The following is a 19630-nucleotide window of genomic DNA, read 5'->3' on the forward strand; positions in this document are numbered from 1 at the left end:
GATCATAACCCCTTAAAGTTTTTGGAGAAGATTAGGGAGAAAAATACCAGTCTGTTTCGATTGAGCTTATTATTGCTGCCATTCAGTTTGAAACTATACAGGTGACAGGGCGATAAAACCTAAGTGTGGAGACTTGGATGAAGAAAGTCAAAGGCATTCTGTGGCAGGAGTAAAATGACTGAAATCGAAATAGATGTGAATATTTGTATGCTCAGAGTCAATGTAATATATATGCATTTCAGTCTACTAATAGAGGAATATTAGGATGTCTAAAATGAATCCACCTTTGTGTATTGATGGATTATTTTATTAAAGATGGAGTTGTGAGGATGCTATCACTGTAAAAAGATTATTTCTCTTGGTTTTTTTTTGAAGAGAGGTGTTAAAGGCAGAGGTGTAGAATTGCTGTCTGAAAACAGTTTAAATAACTGAGATTTGAGGTTTCATTAAAACTTTGGTAACAATGGAAGGGGAGTGGCCAGCTCTCCCAGACCAGATTACCTCATTTTGCTTTTAGCTGCAGCATTCAGAAGCTGCTGGGGATCCCAGAAGGGTTGGAAGTTTCAATACATGATCCCCAGATGCTTTTCTCTCTGAGATCTCTGTTCAGCTTGTTTCCCCCTGGATTGGAAAACTGCTGTAAGGATCTGAATTTGAATATATCTTTGTGCCAAGCGGTGTAAACCAAGAAGGTACGGTATCTATTGTTTGTGTAAGTGTTCCAACATATAAGCTATTCCAAAACGTTCTTTTCTTTGATTGTATTTTAACTAAAGCATTTGAATAGATTATATTTTGCTCAATGTCGAGTGGTTTGACTAGTCACAACATAACTGGAACACACACTTCCCATCTATATTTAAAATAAGGAAAGGTTTGGGTCTAAACGGCCTTCTGGAAATATTTTGAGGGAATCTGGTCTGGTCCAAAACACTTGTAGTGAGGGGCTTCTGACTGGCTTCTGCAATTGAAAATTTAGTGGAGGGGCAGGGGACGTTTTGCTGGAGGTTGTGCTGTAAGTTGCCTCAGACATTCAGGGAGATCTGAGGATTTGGTGACCCAACTCTGGATGGAGCATGGGGACTGCAGCTACAGCATCTGGGTCTGCAACATGAACAACAAATGGAGCAGAGGCTGCAGAGAGGGGAAGCTCTGAAACCACGGAGTAAGTGTGTGTGGGGAAAGGGATCTGCTGTATCCACCCCGGATTTTCCAGGACCAATTTCCCAAACTCCACTTAACCCAGGATCAAAGTATGAGGGGACCCTGACTGAACAAGGAGCTGGTTACAGAGCGGTGTCACCTCCTTCAACATGACCTGCAGCTTCACACCAGGAGGAGGACGGTGCTGCCAGTGGCTGTTAGGGTCACTGTTTCATTCAGCTTCTATGATCCAGAACTTTCCAGGCAAGACTGGGTGACATATCCATCCTCTCCCAGTGTCTCAACATCAATATCACCATTCGATGGTGGAGTATATATATGGTGGATGAGGTAAATAGATTGTTTCTCCCTCAGCAGGGAGCTGCCGGTTGTATCCAGTATAGTGGGATTCCCGATGGTGTCCATGGCATCTGCAGAGTATCCATGTCAATGGGGAGAGGTAGAGGAACTGAAGGAGTTTTCTCCCTCTCCATTAATGTCACAGTGTGCCAATCACAGTACATCATGTTGGCGAATACCCACTGAACTGGCAGCAGTCATGGTCTCTTCATTCAGAAGCAGTCAGCCATTCCCATCGTCATCGGGTCTCCACGTAGAAAGGAATGAATATATTTTGGATAAAGTCCATCCCCCTGATGCACGTTTCAAAACACCATTCCGACCACCAATTAACCAGATCAAAGTATTCCATGTGTACGGAGAGCAATTGGGTCACTTGGAGTGTCTGGGAGCAGACGATCAGGGATGGAGCAAAACCTCCCATGTCTGAACGGATCTGAGTAAACCCCCCCAGTACACAGTATCATTAAGTCCGATAATCCCTCTCCATTTCAGTAACATATTGCTTTCTATTATTCATGTAAATGAAATGACAGGTTATATCATGTTAAATTCCACCTGCTAATCTATTATCTATTGCCTTTACATTTCTGAATCTGTTTGCAGACTCTCCACCCCCTCTTGATAATTTATTCTCTTGCTTACCACAGCGACATCACCAAACTCAGCATCTGTATATCTGTTCCGTCCACCTGATCATTAATATAGATTGTAAATAGTTGAGAACCCAGCGCTGGTCACTGTGTGACCCTACTGGTTACATTCCCTCTAACTGATTGAGACTGATTTATCCTGAGTGCCTGCTTCGTGTATGATACCCAGTCCTCTCCCATTCCTGTGAAGCACTGTCGAAGGGTTGAATAAGAACAAGGAGCATCTGTGAGGAATCCAACCCCTCGATGACACTGATGTCAACACGGCCTCTGTTCCACTTTCCTGCCATCTCTCCATCCTAAAACTCTAGTCTCTTGTTGTAGATTGCGCCAAATGAAAAAAACTCCACTCCATATCTACACATTCAATTACTATTAGAATGTTACAGACCTCAATGAGATCTCCTTTCATTCTTATAAACTCGAGAGTATATGCTTAAACTGCTCAATTACTCTTCATAAGGCAAACACTTCAAATATGGAATCATTCTAATGAACCTCTTCTGAATTGCCTCCAATGGAAACACCTCATTCTGCCGGACCCCCAAACTATACTTCAGTTGCAGCCTCACTAATGCCTTACGTAGCTACACCAACACTCCCTACCTTTCTACTCTATCCTTTTATAAATAAACACTGAAAATATGCTTGTATTTCTCATTACTTGCAGTACCCACAGGCAGGTTTTCTGTGATATGCAAGCAGACACCCAGATCCCTCTGCACCTAAGCACTTTGAACTTTCTCTCCATTTAGATAATAATTTGTCTTTCTATTATCCTGGCAAACTTGAATAGCCCCATATTTATTCCCATTAATTTTCCTTGCTAACTTTTGGCCCATTCACGCAACCTATCCATATAGTTTTAAAATCTCTTGCATCGTCATTCCAAAGTAATGTCCCACCGATGTGAGAGTCATCTGAAAATGTGGCATTGTATTTTCTATCCCATCAACCGAGTACAGTAATACCATCGATCGCAAATGGTTGAGGCATGGGTACTGAAATCAATGGCACCCCACAAATTGCATTTGCCAAAATAAAATGACACATTTATTCCATCTGACTGCATTTTGTTGGTTAACCAATCCTCCATCCAAGCGAATAAACTACTCCTAAACCCATGTTGTGTGCTCTTACCACTTAGTCTTTGGAGAAGTGACACATCCAATGCCTTCTGGAAGACCAGAGATGTTCCATCTCCCACGATCCAACGTTTTTGTGACATCTTCAAATACCTCAAGCAAACACTTCAAACTTGATTGTCCTTTGTAAAACCATGTTGACTCTGACGGATTGTGGTTTAATTTTGCAAATGTCCTGAACAATGGACTCTAACAATTTGCCTTAAATTACAATGGTTTATTGTTACACTTTAGTCCCTAATGTAAACCATTATTATAAGTTCATCCCTTTCAAAAACCTTCACGTTTTCTTTGAATTCCTATTTAATGGGCACACGTTTTTAAGAGATCTGCTCCAATTACTGAGTAAGAGTCATGTGTGGCTCAATGGACTCACCATCCTGCTGGTGTATAAACTCGATGGGCTGACGTCTTTCTGGTGTTCCCATGTTGTCGTCTCCAAGGCCAGAATGATCTGCGCCTGTTGATCCTTTAGAGGATTGGGAGATTATGGAATCTTACTGTTGCTCTCTAACATTTTGATGGGCTGATAGGTTTTCTCATACTTCTCCATGGAAATATTGAACGGTCTCCTCATGTATCCGGGAGATAGTTCCGAGGGATTGATTGGTCTTATCTTGTTCCCATACAACAGACACGTGTCGAAATTACTACTTCCTTTCTCATTAAAGAAGACTCAGATAGTTTTTATCCTTATCTAATTCCCTTGCAATCGGCTCGGTGGGTCTGAACGGCCTCCTGTTATTCCTGTGTAACAATCTCCATTCACTGTGTGACCTCTTCCAGTTCCTCTGTTACAGACTTGAGGAGGCTGAATGGACTGATCCTGTTGCTGTTTAACAGGATACTGGTGCAGCATGGCCTACTGTTATAGGCTCGAGTGGCTAATTGGTCCTTCTGTAAACGTATATCAGGCGCCAGGGGCTGAATAGCCTCATCCTGTTTTGGTGTAACAGGGTCGAAGCCTTGAATATCCTCCTGTTGTTCCTGTGTAACACACTGGAGAACGGAATGGTTCCTCCAATATCTGTGTAATTCTCTTCAGTTGTTGACTCCTTCCTGTCATCTATGTTGAAGTAAGATCATCCTTATTTTTTGTAAACTCCATTGGCTACTGGATCAACCTGATCATCCTTTCGTTATAAGCTAGCACCTTCATTGCAGGAATCAGTTGAGGGAACCATCTCTGAGCTGCTTCCAATATAACAACATAATTTCTTCACTGAAGAGATTAAATCTGTACACACTACTCCAGGTGTGATCTCACTAAGACCCTGTACAGCAGCAGCAACATTTTACCAGCCTGTTGTAAGGTTCCCACCCAGGTTAGATCTGTCTCAGCTCTCTGGGGGAATATAGTGCATTGTTGGAAAATCATTGCCCTTCTCTACTCCATCAGCATAACGGGAGATCTGGAGAAATTAAAGTTTGAGAAGTTCATAAATGATGTGGCGAAATGATCTCTACCATTAACCTCTCCAGAGCCCACACCGCTCAGATTCCACAGAATCTAGTAAGATGGAGCAAACATTGATGGGAGTAATGTATCAAAGTGAAAGCTGCAATACAAATGCTGGGCATGTTATAAAACAGGAAATGAGATAAACACATTTGTGGGTACTGCAGTAATAATATACTGCTTACATTATATCTAAACTGTGTTAACCCAATTGAATGCTAATGCTGGGAAAATGGATTTCATGACCGCGTGTGAGATGGTTTACATGAACATTATGTTGAGCACTGAGCTCGATATCAGGTTATTGAGGAATTGGTGTTGAGTGATCAGAAGAGCTAATTGAAAATTTTGCCGGAAAGGACATTTTGGGAACAGTGACCACAATGTATTGGTTTTCTTTTATGCTGTTTGAGTACACGACAGTTTTTGTTGCATTTGAAGTAACCATTTGAAATATGAGTCATGCAGACTATGAAGGTGTGAGGAGAAAGTGGGGACTACAGATGGTGAAGATCAGAGTCGAAGGGTGTGGTGCTGGAAAAGCACAGTCAGGCAGCATACTAAGAGCAGATAAATCGATGTTTCGGGCATAAGCCCTTCATCAGGAATGAAGCTTATGGGCCTAGGCGACTGAGAGATAAATGAGAAGAGGATGCGGCAGGGGGGAGGTAGCTGTGATTACGATAGGTAGATGAAGGTGGGGTTGAAAGTGATAGGTGATGAAGGGAGACAGAACGCCTCATCTACTGCATCCATTAAAGACAATGTGGTCTTCTCTACATTGGCGAGGCAGGAGGTCAACTTGTGGATCATTTCAGGGAACATCTCTGGGACAATCACATTGAACGACACCATCTCCTAGTGGCTGAGCACTTTAACTCCCCTTCCCATTCTGCCAAGGACATGAGAGTCCTGGGCCTGCTCCATCGCCAAACCCAAGCCACCAGAAGCCTGGAGGAAGAAAACCTCATCTTCTGCCTTGGGACCCTCCAACCACAGGGGATCATAGTGGATTTCCCCATTTCCCCATTTCCCCTAATCCCACTTTATCCTACTCCAACCTTCCAAATCAGCACCGCCCTTTTGAACATTCCTATGTGTCCACCTTCTTCCCTATCAGTCTGTTCCACCCTCCTTCCTCTCTGACTATCACTTTCAAACCCACTTTCATCTACCTATTAGATGAAAGGAGGCAGCTTAGAAAAATGCCAAGTGTTGCAGTAAGCCAGTGGATTCAGAGAAATGTAGGACCCAGCAAAGGATGACCAAGAAACTGAGAAGAAAATCAGAAAGAGAAAAAGCGTGCAAACGAAAGAAAAGCATAAAGACTGCTAAAAAGCGTCTATCAATGTATCAAAAAAATAAAAATAAGGCCAAATGTGGAACAGTTGGTGTGCGTTCAGGATAATTTATTGCAGAGAACAGAGAAATCGCAGGGAAAAGAAACAGTTTCTTTGTGTCTATCTTCATGGAAGAATGTCCAGAAATTCTTCCAGAAATACCAAGTGACCATGGGACTTGTGCAAGTAACGTCTAAGATCATTCTTATCAGTGTTGAGGTCATCTTTGAAAGGAAAGCTGGATTGAGTATTTCTAAATCTGACAGACGAGATGTACTTCATACAAAAATTTCAGAGGAAGCAGCAACAGACATGTTGATTGCATCGCGGATTTTCACTTTATTTTCCGACACATTCCCGAAATGCATTTAGCCAATCTGGATAAGGCAAAGGTTATAAATATTATCCAACAGTTTAAGGAGAGATGAATTTGGAGAATGGTAAACTACAGACCAGATAACCTGTCATCCGCAGTCAGGTATGTCTTGGACTCGATTACAAAGAACATGCTACTAGATATTTAGAAGGTAAAAACATAACTGGGGAGTGTGAGAATGTACCGGTGAAAGGAAAACCAGAAGTGACAAACTTTTTTTGGAATGGTTTGAAGATGATTCTTGTGGACATAGGCAATGAAGAACCAATGGATAACGTATCGTTGGATATGCATGAGCTTTTTTAAACAACTCACATACTGAGCTCATAAGAAAAGTTAAACCGAGAGGTATGAGGAAGAACATATGCAAATGGGAGAGTAAAAATTAGGTTTATATTCATGTGAATGTAATTGGAAGATAGAGGATGTCGTGCACCAGTTGCATCGAGCATTGGTGAGACTAAACTTAGACTATTGTGTATCGCTCGGAGTCCCAATCTAAGAAAGAATATACTGACTACAGAGGAACTGCAAAAGGTATTCTCCAAATTAACCCCTAAGTTGGCAAGGTTGTCTGATGGGGTAACTCAACCTGTAATCTCGAGTTTCGAAACATGAGAGGTGATTGTAGTGAATCTTAGAAACATCGAAAGGACTGAATAACAGAGGGACATGGAGAAGTACAAGTAGGTGAGATCTGGGAGAATCCCATGATATTCTACATGGACAAGTCAAACAGAATAATCAGAAAACAGTTAGTGTACATTAGAAACCAAAGGGGCAATCTGCGTGTCAAGCTGGAGAACATTGATGGATTGTAACATGAGACCTTCACATCTATTTTACTTGGGAGAAGGAGGATGCAGGTACAGAATTCAAGAAGATGGACTGGACAACTCTTGAACAGATTGATGTAAAATACGAGCAGGGATTTGAGTTTTTGTTCTGTACAAATTTGGACCAATCTCCATTTGGACCAATGAGTTGTATAACAGGCGGCTGTCGGCGTCAAGGGAGGAATGACCCTGTCTGAATATTTTAATTAGAATCTGACCATAGGGGAGGTGCCAGAGAACTGGAGAACTGCTAATATGATTCCACTTCACTGTAAGAGTGGGAGAGATAGACCAAGGAACTATAGACGAGCGAGTATTAGATCACTGTTAAGGAAACTACTGAAGGAAATAGGGAAGGAGAAAATCGAACTCCAATCAGAGTCACAAGGTTTGATTAAGGATAATTATCATGACTTTATCAGAAGGAAGTCGCATCTAATGGATTTGATTGAATTAGTTTGAGGAGGTCGATTGTTTAGTTTTGTCGGAAGGTCTCTGACAAATTTCCAGCTGGGATACTGAGAAATAATGTAAAATCTCACAATATGACGGATACCTTGACAGGTTACAAGGAGAATTGTCTTAGTGTCAGGAGGCAGAGGGTGGTGGGAGAAGGCTGTTTGTGTGACTGGAGACCAGTGTCCCCTGGTGTACCACAGGGATCAGTGCTGTGTACCTTATTGTTTGTGTTATTCATTAAAAAAAAGATATGAATGTGGAGGGGGCTAGGTGGAGAGTGGGGGAGGTGTGATAAGTAAGTGTATGTTTGACATAAAGATTTACCGGTTGGTTCGCAGTGAGGAGGAAGGCCTTAAGTTACAGGAAGATGCAGATGGAATGGTCAGATGGGCAGATCAATGGCAGATGGAATGAACCCTGATAAATATGAGGTGATGGACTTTGGGAGAAGGAACCAGACAGGGGAGGACTCAATGAATGGCAGCACACTGGGAAACTCAGGGTGTGCTTCTCCACACATCCCTGAATGTGACTGGACAGGTTAATGGGCTAGGTAAGAATTGGACCTTGCTGGTTGTGTTTCCTAATCAGGGTGTAGATTATAAGAGCAATACAGGGCTTTGGTTCGGCCAAAATGGAGTACTGTATGTGGTTCTGGGAGCCACATTCCAGGAAGGATGTGATTGTACTGGAGAGGGTGCAGAGGTGATTCACCAGGATGTTCCCTGGGATGGAGCATATCAGCCACGGAGAGAGGCTGGATAAGCTCAGGTTGTTTACTTTGGAGAAGAGAAAGCTGAGAGGTCCGTGATTCAGGAGGATAAGATTATGAGGGACATGGACAGGGTGGATAGACAGCAGCTGTTCCTTTTAGTCAGAGGGTCAAGAACAAATGAGCCCAATTTAAAGTGAAAAGTTTGAGGTTCATAGAGGATGTAAATATTTTTTCACCTCGAGGATGTGGAGTTCTGGGATTACTTCCCGAGAAGGGGAATTATCACGGGTAACCTCTCAATCATTAAAAAGTACTTGGACGAGCACGTGGAAGTGTCATAACATTCCAGGCTATGGGCCTGGTGTAGGAAAGTGGGACTAATATAGATTGTGCTGTATTTCTGTTGGCACAGAGTCTATGCTCCTGTGAGTGTATGGTGTGGAAGGTCAATTATTGAGCAGTCTAAGGCAGGAATTGATGGCTTTCTGAAGAGTATATTCACAAGGGTTAAAAGAGTGAACTGTAATAGCTGGTTGAATTATGTCAATGTGAGAAATATGAGAAAACAAGTTCAGTTTCCTTACAGTTTGAAACCAGAGAATAGAGAATTGGAAACAGGGAAATGGCAGAACTATGAAGCCACTACTTCAGGTCTGTCTTCACAGAACTTTCAAACAATACAAGGAAAACCAAGTCTGGTGGAGGAAAATGATAGAGTACATTGAACATAGAACATAGTAAGGAAATGGTTTAGGAGAAATTATTGTGGCTGAAAGTATTGGTCACAGACAACACTAACGTAGATTTATGAAATGGGAATTAGGTTTGAGAAACAGAATGGGAGACAAATGAAAGAGAAGCAATGGATGTAAAACATGTTGATTTCTAGAAAGATTTTGGTAAAGCTCCAAGCCCAATTTGCGAAATCAAATCTGAGTGGATTGGGGGCTAATATATGGCTATGTTTCCAGAATGGGACAGCTGGCAGGAAACGGTGAATAGAAATAAACAGACTCGTCAAGCAACAGCCTGACATTGTCTGTAAGGTATGATTGTGTGAGTATGACCATATCGCAGACCCCCCATTACCTACCCCGAATATCTCCTGTCTCATCAGGACGGACACAGCAGAAGTGGCGGCACAGTGGGATACAGTTGGAAGGGAATTGCTCTTGGAGTCCTCAACAGTGACTCCGTATCCCATGAAGTCTCATGGCATTACTTTGCACATGGGAATGGAAACCTCCTGCTGATTACCATGTACCAGCCTCTCTGAACTGATGAATCAGTACTTCTCCATGCTGACCAAAACTTGGAGGAAGCACTGAGGGTAGCACGGATGCAAGATCTGCTCTGGGTGGGGGATTTCAATGTTCACGACCAAGAGTATCTCAGCGACAGCATTACTGATCGAGCTGGCCAGGCCCCAAAGGATATAACTGCTAGACTGGTTCTGCAGCAGGTGGGGAAAGAACCAACAAGAGGAAAATATATACTTGAACACAGCCTTACTAATCTGCCAGTTACAGAAGTATCTGTCCATGACATGATCGGTAAGAGAGACCACCACATAGTCATTGTGGAGACAAAATCACACCTGCACATTGAGAATAACCTCCACCATTTTGGGTGGTACTATCACGTTGCTAAACAGGGCAGACTTCGAACAGATCTAGCAGCTCAAATCTGGAAGTCCATAAGGTGTCATGAGTGATCAATAGCAGCCAAGTTGTACTCCCGCATAACCTCATGGCCTCCCGCATATCCCCCTCGCAACAATTGCCATCAATCTAGAGGATCAACATTGGTTCAGTGGAGTGTGCAGGGTGGCAGGAGCTGCACCAGGCATACCTGATAATGGGGTGTCAGCCTGGTGAAGCCACCAATCAGGACTACTTGTGCGCTAAACAGCATAAGCAGTAAGTGATAGGCACAGCTAAGTGATCCCACAAGCAAAGGAACAGATCTAAGCTCTGCAGTACTTCCACATCTAGCCGAGAAACGCTGGGGACAAAAAACAATTCACCGGAGGAAGAGATTCCACAAATAACCCCTTCCTCTATGATGGAAGAGCCCAGCACTTCAGTGTATAAGATAAGGCTGATGCATTCGCACCAATCTTCAGTCAGAAATGCTGAGTGGATGATCCATTTCAGCCTCCTACAGTGGTCCTCAGCAATTCAGTTACCAGTCATCAGCCAATTCGATTCAGTCCACTCGATATCCAGAAACGATTACAGATACTGGATACTCCAAAAGGTGCATAATCTGACACCAATAGGTCAATAGAACTGAAAACCTGTGCTACATAACTTGCCACTCCCCTAGCCAAACTATTTCAATACAGTTACAACAATGGCTTTTCCTGGTTACTTGGAAAATTACCCCAAGTAATCATTGCTCCTGTATGTAAAAAGCAGAACAAATCCAATCCGGCCAATACCACCGCATCAGTCTCCTCTCGATCATCAGTAAAGTGGTGGAAGGTCTCAGTGTTTTTAAGCAGCACCTGCTCAGCAATACCCTGGTCAATGACGCCCAATTTGGGCTCCTCCAGGGCCACTCAGCTCCTGAGCTCATTACTGTGGTTCAAACATGGACAAAAGAGCTGAATTCCAGAGGTGGGGTGAGAGTGATAGCCCTTTAAATCAAGGCTGTCTTCGACCAAGTGTGGTATCAAGGAGCTTTGCCAACACTGGAATCAATGGGTATCAGGGGCAAACTCCCCGCTGGTTAGATTCATACCTGACACGTAGGAAGGTGGTCATGGTTGATGAAGGTCTGTCAACTCAGCTCCAGGACAAGTCTGTAGGAGTCCCTCGGGCAGTGACCGAAAACTTCTTCAAGGCTGCTTCATTAATGACCTTCCCTCCATTTTAAGGTCAGCAGTGGGGATGTTCGCCAATGATTATACAATGTTCTGCAACATTTGTGGCTCCTCAGATACTGAAGCAGTCTATGTCCAAATGGGACAAGATCTGGACAGTATCCAGGCTGACAAGTGGCAAGTAATATTCAGGCCATGCAAATGCCAGACCATGACCATCACCAATAAAATACAATCTAACCTGCCCCTTGGCATTCAATGGTGTTACTATCACTGAATCCCCCAGTATCAAAGTCCTGATGGGTAATCATTGCTCAAAAACTCACTTGTCTGGCCACATAAATACAGTAACTATAACAGCAGATTAGAAGCTAAGAATACTGCGGCGAGTAACTCACATCCTGACTTCCAAATGTCTGTCCATCATCTACAATGCATAAGTCAGAAGTGTGATGGAAGACTCCCAATTTGCCTGGATGAGTGCAGTCCCAACAACACTCAAGAAGCTTTTCACCATCCAGGACAAAGCAGCCAGTTTGACTGTCCCTTCATCCACAATGCTCCACCATCAACACTCAGCAGCAGCAGTGTTTTACATTCTACATGCTGCAATGAAATGATTCACCAAAGATCCTCAGAGACCAACTTCCCAGCTCCCATGTCTATCTAGAAGTACAAGGGCTACAGATGTATGGAAATACCATCATCTTCAGGTTCCCTCCAAGCCATTCACCATCCTGACTTGGAAATATATCACTGCTCCTTCACAGCCACTGGGTCAGAATCCTGGGATTCCCTCCCTAATGGCATTGGAGGTCAACCACAGCAGGTGGACTGCAGCGTTCAACAAGGCAGCTCACCACCACCTTCTCAAGGGCAACTAGGGACGGGCAATAAATGCTGGCCCAGCCAGTCACACCCAGATTCACGAAATAAATAAATAGAAATTAACAGAGGAAGATTGCTGAGATATCGCAGGGATCGGTGCTTGGGGCCCAGCTGTTCACAATGCCCTTTAAACATTTGGTTACTGGAATCAGATACAATATATCCCAGCCTGCTGACAGCACTAACGGATGTGGGATTGTGAGTGGGTGAGGAGGATGTGAAAAAGCACCAAGAAGACTAAGACAAGTGGAGTGAATGGGTAAATACGTGACAGATGGAGAACAATGTGAATAGAGGTGACGGTGTACCCTTTGGTGGAAACGATAAATTGTCAGCCTACCATTTGAAAGGGATTGGTTGAAACATGTTGATCTACAAAGGGACGTATGCTCCTGTTTGTTTTTTCCTTCTGCATAAACCTCTGAGGCCCATGCAGTGCAGTGAGTTCTGCAACCAGATGACAATACTGGGCATGGAGATTGGCACGCTGCCCAGTGTACACAGACCCACCAAGTGGGGAACTGTAACATTAAAAAGGATCCGCATCTCCCTGTACACCAAACGCTGAAAACAATATTGCAGAAACAGAAAGCAGTGATGAAGATAAATGGTGTGTTGACCTTCATTTCAGGGGGATGTGAGTCCAGAAGTAAGGGTGTCTTACTGCAGCTGTACAGGGCCTGGTGAGATATCATCCCGAACATTGTGCAAAATTGTGTGTAGTTTTGGTCTCCTTACCTAATAAAGGGCAAACCTGACATTGATGGAGAGCAGTGAAGGATGACCAGACTGATCTCTGGGATGACGGGCTTGTTGTGGGAGCACAGATTGGGGAGACTGGGCCAGTATTCCACGGTGTTTAGGAAAATGAGTGGAGATCTCAGTGAAATATACAAAACTCTGACAGGGTGAGTCAGATTGGAAGCAGGTCACTCTGCATTGAGATGAGAATAAATGTCTGCACTCACTGACTGGTGAACCTGGGGAATTCGCTCGCACCTGGAAACCCAGACATTGATTATAGATAAGGATTTAGAGACAGTAAAGGGATGGTGGGAGAGCAGGAGTACGGTGTGGAAATGAAGGGCCAACCATCATTACAATGAATTGGATAGCAAACTCGATGGACCAAACGTACTACTGCACCACTTATTTTATAGCTTCCCAAGGTTACTCACATTAACAGATATGTATATCGTGTGGGGTAAGTGCATTGAGGAGACTTTTTCCATGAACTAGAATGGGGGAGGCTCAATGTGTTGAATGACCTACTCCTTTCCCGCTGTTTCTGTGCAGTCTGTAGGAAAGCTCTGTAAATATTGTCACAAGCTCTCAGATGTTTGGAAGGAGGTCTCTGCAGAGTCGACAGGACTGTGTTCTCATTCCCGTTTCCGACACTGATGCAGAGGCCGGGTGTTCTGTCCGGTTTGATCCTTTCAGACCTCGGAGTAGTTTGATCCAAATGAGTGCCCTTGATTGACCGTTTCAGAGACCATTGAAATGTTTATCACATGTCAGGGTCTTTGGAGTCAGTTTTAGGCCAGCCCAGGAAATCATGGGAGATTCACTTCCTAAAAGTACATTGGAGAAGGAAATTCTGTTTACAATCGATATTGGCTTCAAGGTCACTATGCCTGACACCAGATTTTAGATCTCGATATTTTATTAATTGTTTTTAACTTCCACCAGCTGCCAGAGCATCAGCCTGGTCTGGATTAGTAATCCAGTGATATTTCCACAACAGCACCGTCTCCACATGGGGACCTATTAGAAACCACACTCAGCTGGTTATTTCTCTGCTGTTTGCCAGCTCTGTCAAAAAGAACTCTCACCAATTTGACTGTTGTGATGGGTCTGAGGGGGTGGTAATTGGTCAGATTGTAATTATTCCCCTCTTAGGGAGCGGGACATAGCTGAGTAATTTTCCACACTGCCAGGGAGATGTCGGAGTTGGAACTGGAATGAAACAGTTTCCCCAGGGACACAGCTTGTTGTGCAGCACAAGTCTTCAGTCCTATTGCAGAAATGTTGTCAGGGCTCATTGCCTGTGTCATATCTAATCTGTTCAGCTGTTTCTTCATGTCACGTGCAGCAATTGAAATTGGTTGAAGACTGACATCTGTGATTCTGTGGGCATCATGATGAAGGTGAGGTGTATCATCGACTCAACACTTCTGGCAGAAGATGGTGGAGATCAAACATCCTTCTCTTTTACACTGATGTACAGGTCTGTTCCATTATTTAGGATGGGAATGTTTGTGGAGCCCTCTCCTCCAGTCATTTGTTTAATCGTCCATCATCATTTATAACTGAACGTGACAGGACTGCAGGGCTTCGTTCAGATCTGTTGGTCAAATCCGGTCACTTTAATGAGTTGGCATCAGGTTCATGTAATTCTGACCCTGACAGCTTCACCCACACTCGTCACTGAGCCATAGATGGTGTTGATGGTAATGACAGACTGAGGTGTTACCCTGGCAAAAAATTACAGGTTGTGCTTGAATGAAGGTCTGCCTCTCCTGCTGCTGTGGTCTACAGCTACATGAATACGCAGTTTCGAGCTGCAATATCTGCAATTCACTTCTGCTGTCTGTTCCCCAATTCTCACTGAGACCCATTCACCCATTAGCCCTGCACTCAGTGACCTAACCTGGTTTCTGATGTGGAAATACTTCCATTTTCAAACTCTCATTCTGCTGAGGGTCTGTCTCCCCGGGTCTTGCTTCCAACCTGACACATTCCGCAAAAGCATTTAACTGATCTTAATTCAAATATTTAATTCACCTGAAATTCTTTCCTTGAGAAATACCATCTTCTGTGTTTAAAGTGAATGAGTTTCCTCTGTTTCTCTCCCTGACCATGATTAAGACCTCTGCAGTGTCAGTAATGCCAGCCTTATGTAGTTGCAGAGCCAATGAATTCTCTGGATTCCCAATCATCTTCACCACATTGTATGTATTCTCTTTTGGTTTGATGCCTTGTCACTCATGGCTGCCTTGTTCTCCCATGAGTATGTTTCATCTTCTTGGAGTTGCATTTCTGGTATTATCTTCCGAATTATCCCCAGAACCTCCTCCCATTGCTGCTCTGTTTTCTTTCCTGTTCAGCTCCCCTTCCAATTAACTCTGGACAGCTTCGCCCGCATGTCTTTGTGGTTGCATTGCTTAATTATAACCACATTACATCTTGAAGAGAGCATTAGATATAAACTGAAAAAAAGGAGTTTTGGGAGATGGGACACGAAGAATAATTGGTGGATTTCTTAACTAGATACAAAGGGAGAACGAGAGAGAGGATATAGATCTGGAGATGTGGAAAATGAGAAAACTACATTATCGAAAGAAGTAGACAAACATTCCCCAATGGTTTGGCAATGCCTGTGTGCTGTTGTCCTTGGTACAGTGCGTGTACAACAGAGTAATATGTTCGAATGCTGAGTCTGATGCCAGAATATTTATCTCCGATTATATGACAGACACTAGCTTTGGAAAGAACCCAACAGGCCAATATATTGAAGGGGATTAACTGGAATAATTTGGGACACTAGAATCAAGAATTTTGAGCACACATCCTGGTAAGAATGAGAGAGTAGAGTAGGGAATTCCAGAAAAGGAGGGAACATTGAGAGGATGAAATCATGCTTTAATGTTTTATCAATGTTATACATCATATGCATCATTTTACGTTAACTGTGCCTCTGTTGTTCATTTACAATGTTTTGTGCACATGTGAAAAATGCGACTTAACTGCACACAAACATTGATTAAACAGTGTATATATAATCATTGTTCCACCATTGAAACTATCCTGTTGTTGTGTTACGAGGATACACCAACTAGCCTGTTGGTGTATTTAATTCCGGGCGATCTGTTATTTTGTATATTAACCACCCTGAACCAATTGATTTGATTTCACTTCCTGACATGGTAAGCTCATGTTCCCAACATAATCTAAACTCAATAATGATCAATGTATCACTGGTACTCCTAGCTGCTGGCACTACCAACATGTTAACTTTCTGATGTTTGCGAAAATGATTACCTGTAGCAGTGAGTCGCAGGTAGACAGAGTGGTGCTGAACACATTTGGCACATTTGCCTTAATCAGTCAGAGCATTGAGTATAGGAGTTGTGGTGGCATGTTGCATCGGTACAGGATGTTGATGAGGCCACTTTAAGAATACTGCGTACAACTCAGTTTTCTGCAGAAATTACTTTCACGTATTTTCCAGGATTGGAGGCTTGCACTTGTGGACCAGAATTTTAGAAATGTTAGAAAGAGCACCAAGTGCACAATATCAGTGCTTAGCGAACAGTGGCAGATATGTGGTAACTCAGAATGGGCTGACCGTTTAACATCAGTGCCCTCAGAGGCTGTGGTGATTCCATCGTTAATGTGCTGAAGGATGAGATAAATAGATTCCTCCGAAACATCAAACACTCCGGGGATAGTGCAGCTTTTGTTACCTGCACATCCACCAATTTCATTTATGGTATCCGTTGCTCCTGGTGCGGTCTCCTCTACATTGGGGAGACTGCACACCTTCTAGCAGAGCGCTTTAGGGAACATCTCCAGGACACCCGCACCAATCAACCACACTGCCCTGTGGCCCAACATTTCAACTCTCTTTCCAACTTTGCCGAAGACATGGAGGTCCTGGGCCTCCTTCACCGCCACTCCCTCACCACCAGACGTCTGGAGGAAGAATGTCTCATCTTCTGCCTCGGAACACTTCAACCCCAGGGCATCAATTTGGACTTCAACAGTTTCCTCATCTCCCCTTCCCCCACCGCACCACAGTTCCAAACTTGCAGCTCAGCACTGTCCCCATGGCTTGACCTGACTTGTCCTACCTGCCTATCTTCTTTTCCACCTATCCACTCCACAATCCCCCCGATCTATCACCTTCATCCCCTCCCGCAGTCACCTATTGTACTCTATGCTACTTTCTCCCCACCCCTACCCTCCTCTCACTTATCTCTCCACCCTTCAGGCTCTCTGCCTGTATTCCTGATGAAGGGCTTTAGCACGAAACGTCGATTTTACTGCTCCTCAGATGCTGCCTGAACTGCTGTGCCCTTCCAGCACCACTAATCCAGAATCTGGTTTCCAGCATCTGCAGTCATTGTTTTTACCAAGCTTTTATTGAAATGTATACTTCAATAGCAATGCAGTTTAACATCGGTTACTTCACGAGTTTCCCCACACAAGGCCGTAACCACTGCTGCCACATAGGCCCAGTTCCCAGCCCCAGAATCAGAGGAACTGAGTGACGCAGTCGCGAATAACCAACTTGAAATCAAGATGGGAATGAGGTCGCACAGATACTCGATGGCTCAAGTGACACAACCGGAGAATGCACGGTGTTTCTATGATGGTTTAGAGGCGCAAGCAATTCCGCGGTTGGGAGTGCTTCTGGTCAAAGGCGGAGCAGAAGGGAATATGTGTTCCCGTTTATAATAACAACACTCTAAAGTGCATCTTACTGAGACAGCTGAGTGCCACAACTGGAGCGTGAGCAGCTGGTTTGAAGTTTAGTTATGCTTCACTATCACCCACTTCCCTGGAATGAATTGCTTTCACCATTTTCATTTCCAATTGTTTGATATCTCCCTGCAGTCTGCGGCTTTGTTTTTCATTGTTAATTGCATGACTAACTGTTGTGTGATCTGCGCACTGCTAAATCACGGCCACTACAAGTAAATATGAATCATTGATCTATATGAGAAAACAGTGGAACTCACAGCAGGCATGCTGCGTAGGTTTGCAGGCGACACCAGAATTGTAGACAGTGAGAAAGATGATCTAAGATTCAAAAGAATCTTCATTCAATGAGTCGTTGGACTTAAAAATGTAACATGGAGTTAAATCTGGATAAATGGCAGGTATTGCATTTTGGTACAACAAAAAGAGTATGGCTTTGCATATGTTGGAGAACAGGGAAGCTCGGTGTGCAGGTACATAATTCCTTGTAATTTGAATTACCAACAGACAAGTTGGTTCAAAGCCATTTAACATACTTCCCTTCATTGCTCAGTCCTTTGTGTATGTTGGAGAACACGGAAGCTCGGGATGCAGGTACATAATTCCTTGTAGTTTGCATCACCTACAGACAAGATGGTTCAAAGGCATTTGACATACTTCCCTTCATTGCTCAGTCCTTTGTGTATAGTAGTTGGGACGTTATGTTGAAGCTTTGCAGGACATTGATGAGGCCTCTTCTGGAATATTATGTCCAGTTCTGGTCGCCCAGTTGTAGGAATGATATTATTCAGCTGGAGCAGGTTCAGAAAAGGTATACACGCATGTTGTTGTGTGTTGAAGGTTTGAGCTATAATGAAAGGTTGGATAGGCTGAGACTATTTTCAGATTCGAGATTGGGGTGCTGGAAATCCACATCAGGTAAGGCAGCATCCGAGGAGCAGGAGAACCATTTTTTTTTTCGCGCAAGTGTCGTTCATCAGGCTCTTCCCCAAAACGTCGATTCTCCTGCGGTTCAGATGCTTCCTTAATTGCTGTGCTTTCCCAGCACAACACTCTCGACTCTGATCTCTCATCTGCAGTTCTCACTTTCAACTAGTTGAGACTGTTTTCACTCTAGATTAGGGGTTTGAGCGGCGAAGTTTATGAATTATTGAGAGGCAAGTTAGTTAACGATAGCTAGCTTTTCCCAGGATGGGGATTTCAAGGCGATAGGGCATATGTTTAAGATGAAAAGACAGTTTTTTTAAAAAAAAGTCATGTGAGGTATTTTTTTAGGGAAGGTATTTTACGTGTGCAATTAATTGCTGAGGAAGTGATGGATGAGGGTATGTTTGCAACATTTAATGACAAATTGATTCCAAACATGAATGAGAAAGTGGGACTTTTAAAATAAATGTATTCATGCCTAGTACATGAGTTATTTCCCAGAGGGCATTTAAGAGTCAGTCACGATATTATCCATCTGGAGTCTCCTGTGGGAGAGAGCAGATGAATATGTTAGTTTGCTTCCCGAACTGGTATGAGTGAATCAGATGGAGTTTCCACACAACGGATTCAGGTCATCACGAGACTCTTCAACTCCAGGTGCTTATTGAATTCAAACTCCACCATCTGTCATGCCAGGACCTGAACTCTTTGTCCCCAAAATATTACCTGGGTTTTTGGATTAACAACACAGTAATAAAACTACAAAGGCATTATAACCACTCAACGGCTACAGCAGGAGGCAGATGGGACGAGATTGGTTTGCCAGGACGTTCAACATGGATTGGTTGGACTGACGGGCCTGTTTTCATGCTGTATGAATCTATGATTGACGCTATGGAACAAATAGCTGGTTGGGATTAACAGCAGCACTGACAGCATAATCGAACACCTGATGGGATATGTAATCCTGCTGGAGTCTCCGGAGGTTGTTTTGCTCAGTGATCCCTTCCCACACACG

This window comes from Chiloscyllium punctatum, chromosome 30, assembly GCF_047496795.1.
Source record: "Chiloscyllium punctatum isolate Juve2018m chromosome 30, sChiPun1.3, whole genome shotgun sequence".
In the NCBI taxonomy this organism is placed as follows: Eukaryota; Metazoa; Chordata; class Chondrichthyes; order Orectolobiformes; family Hemiscylliidae; genus Chiloscyllium; species Chiloscyllium punctatum.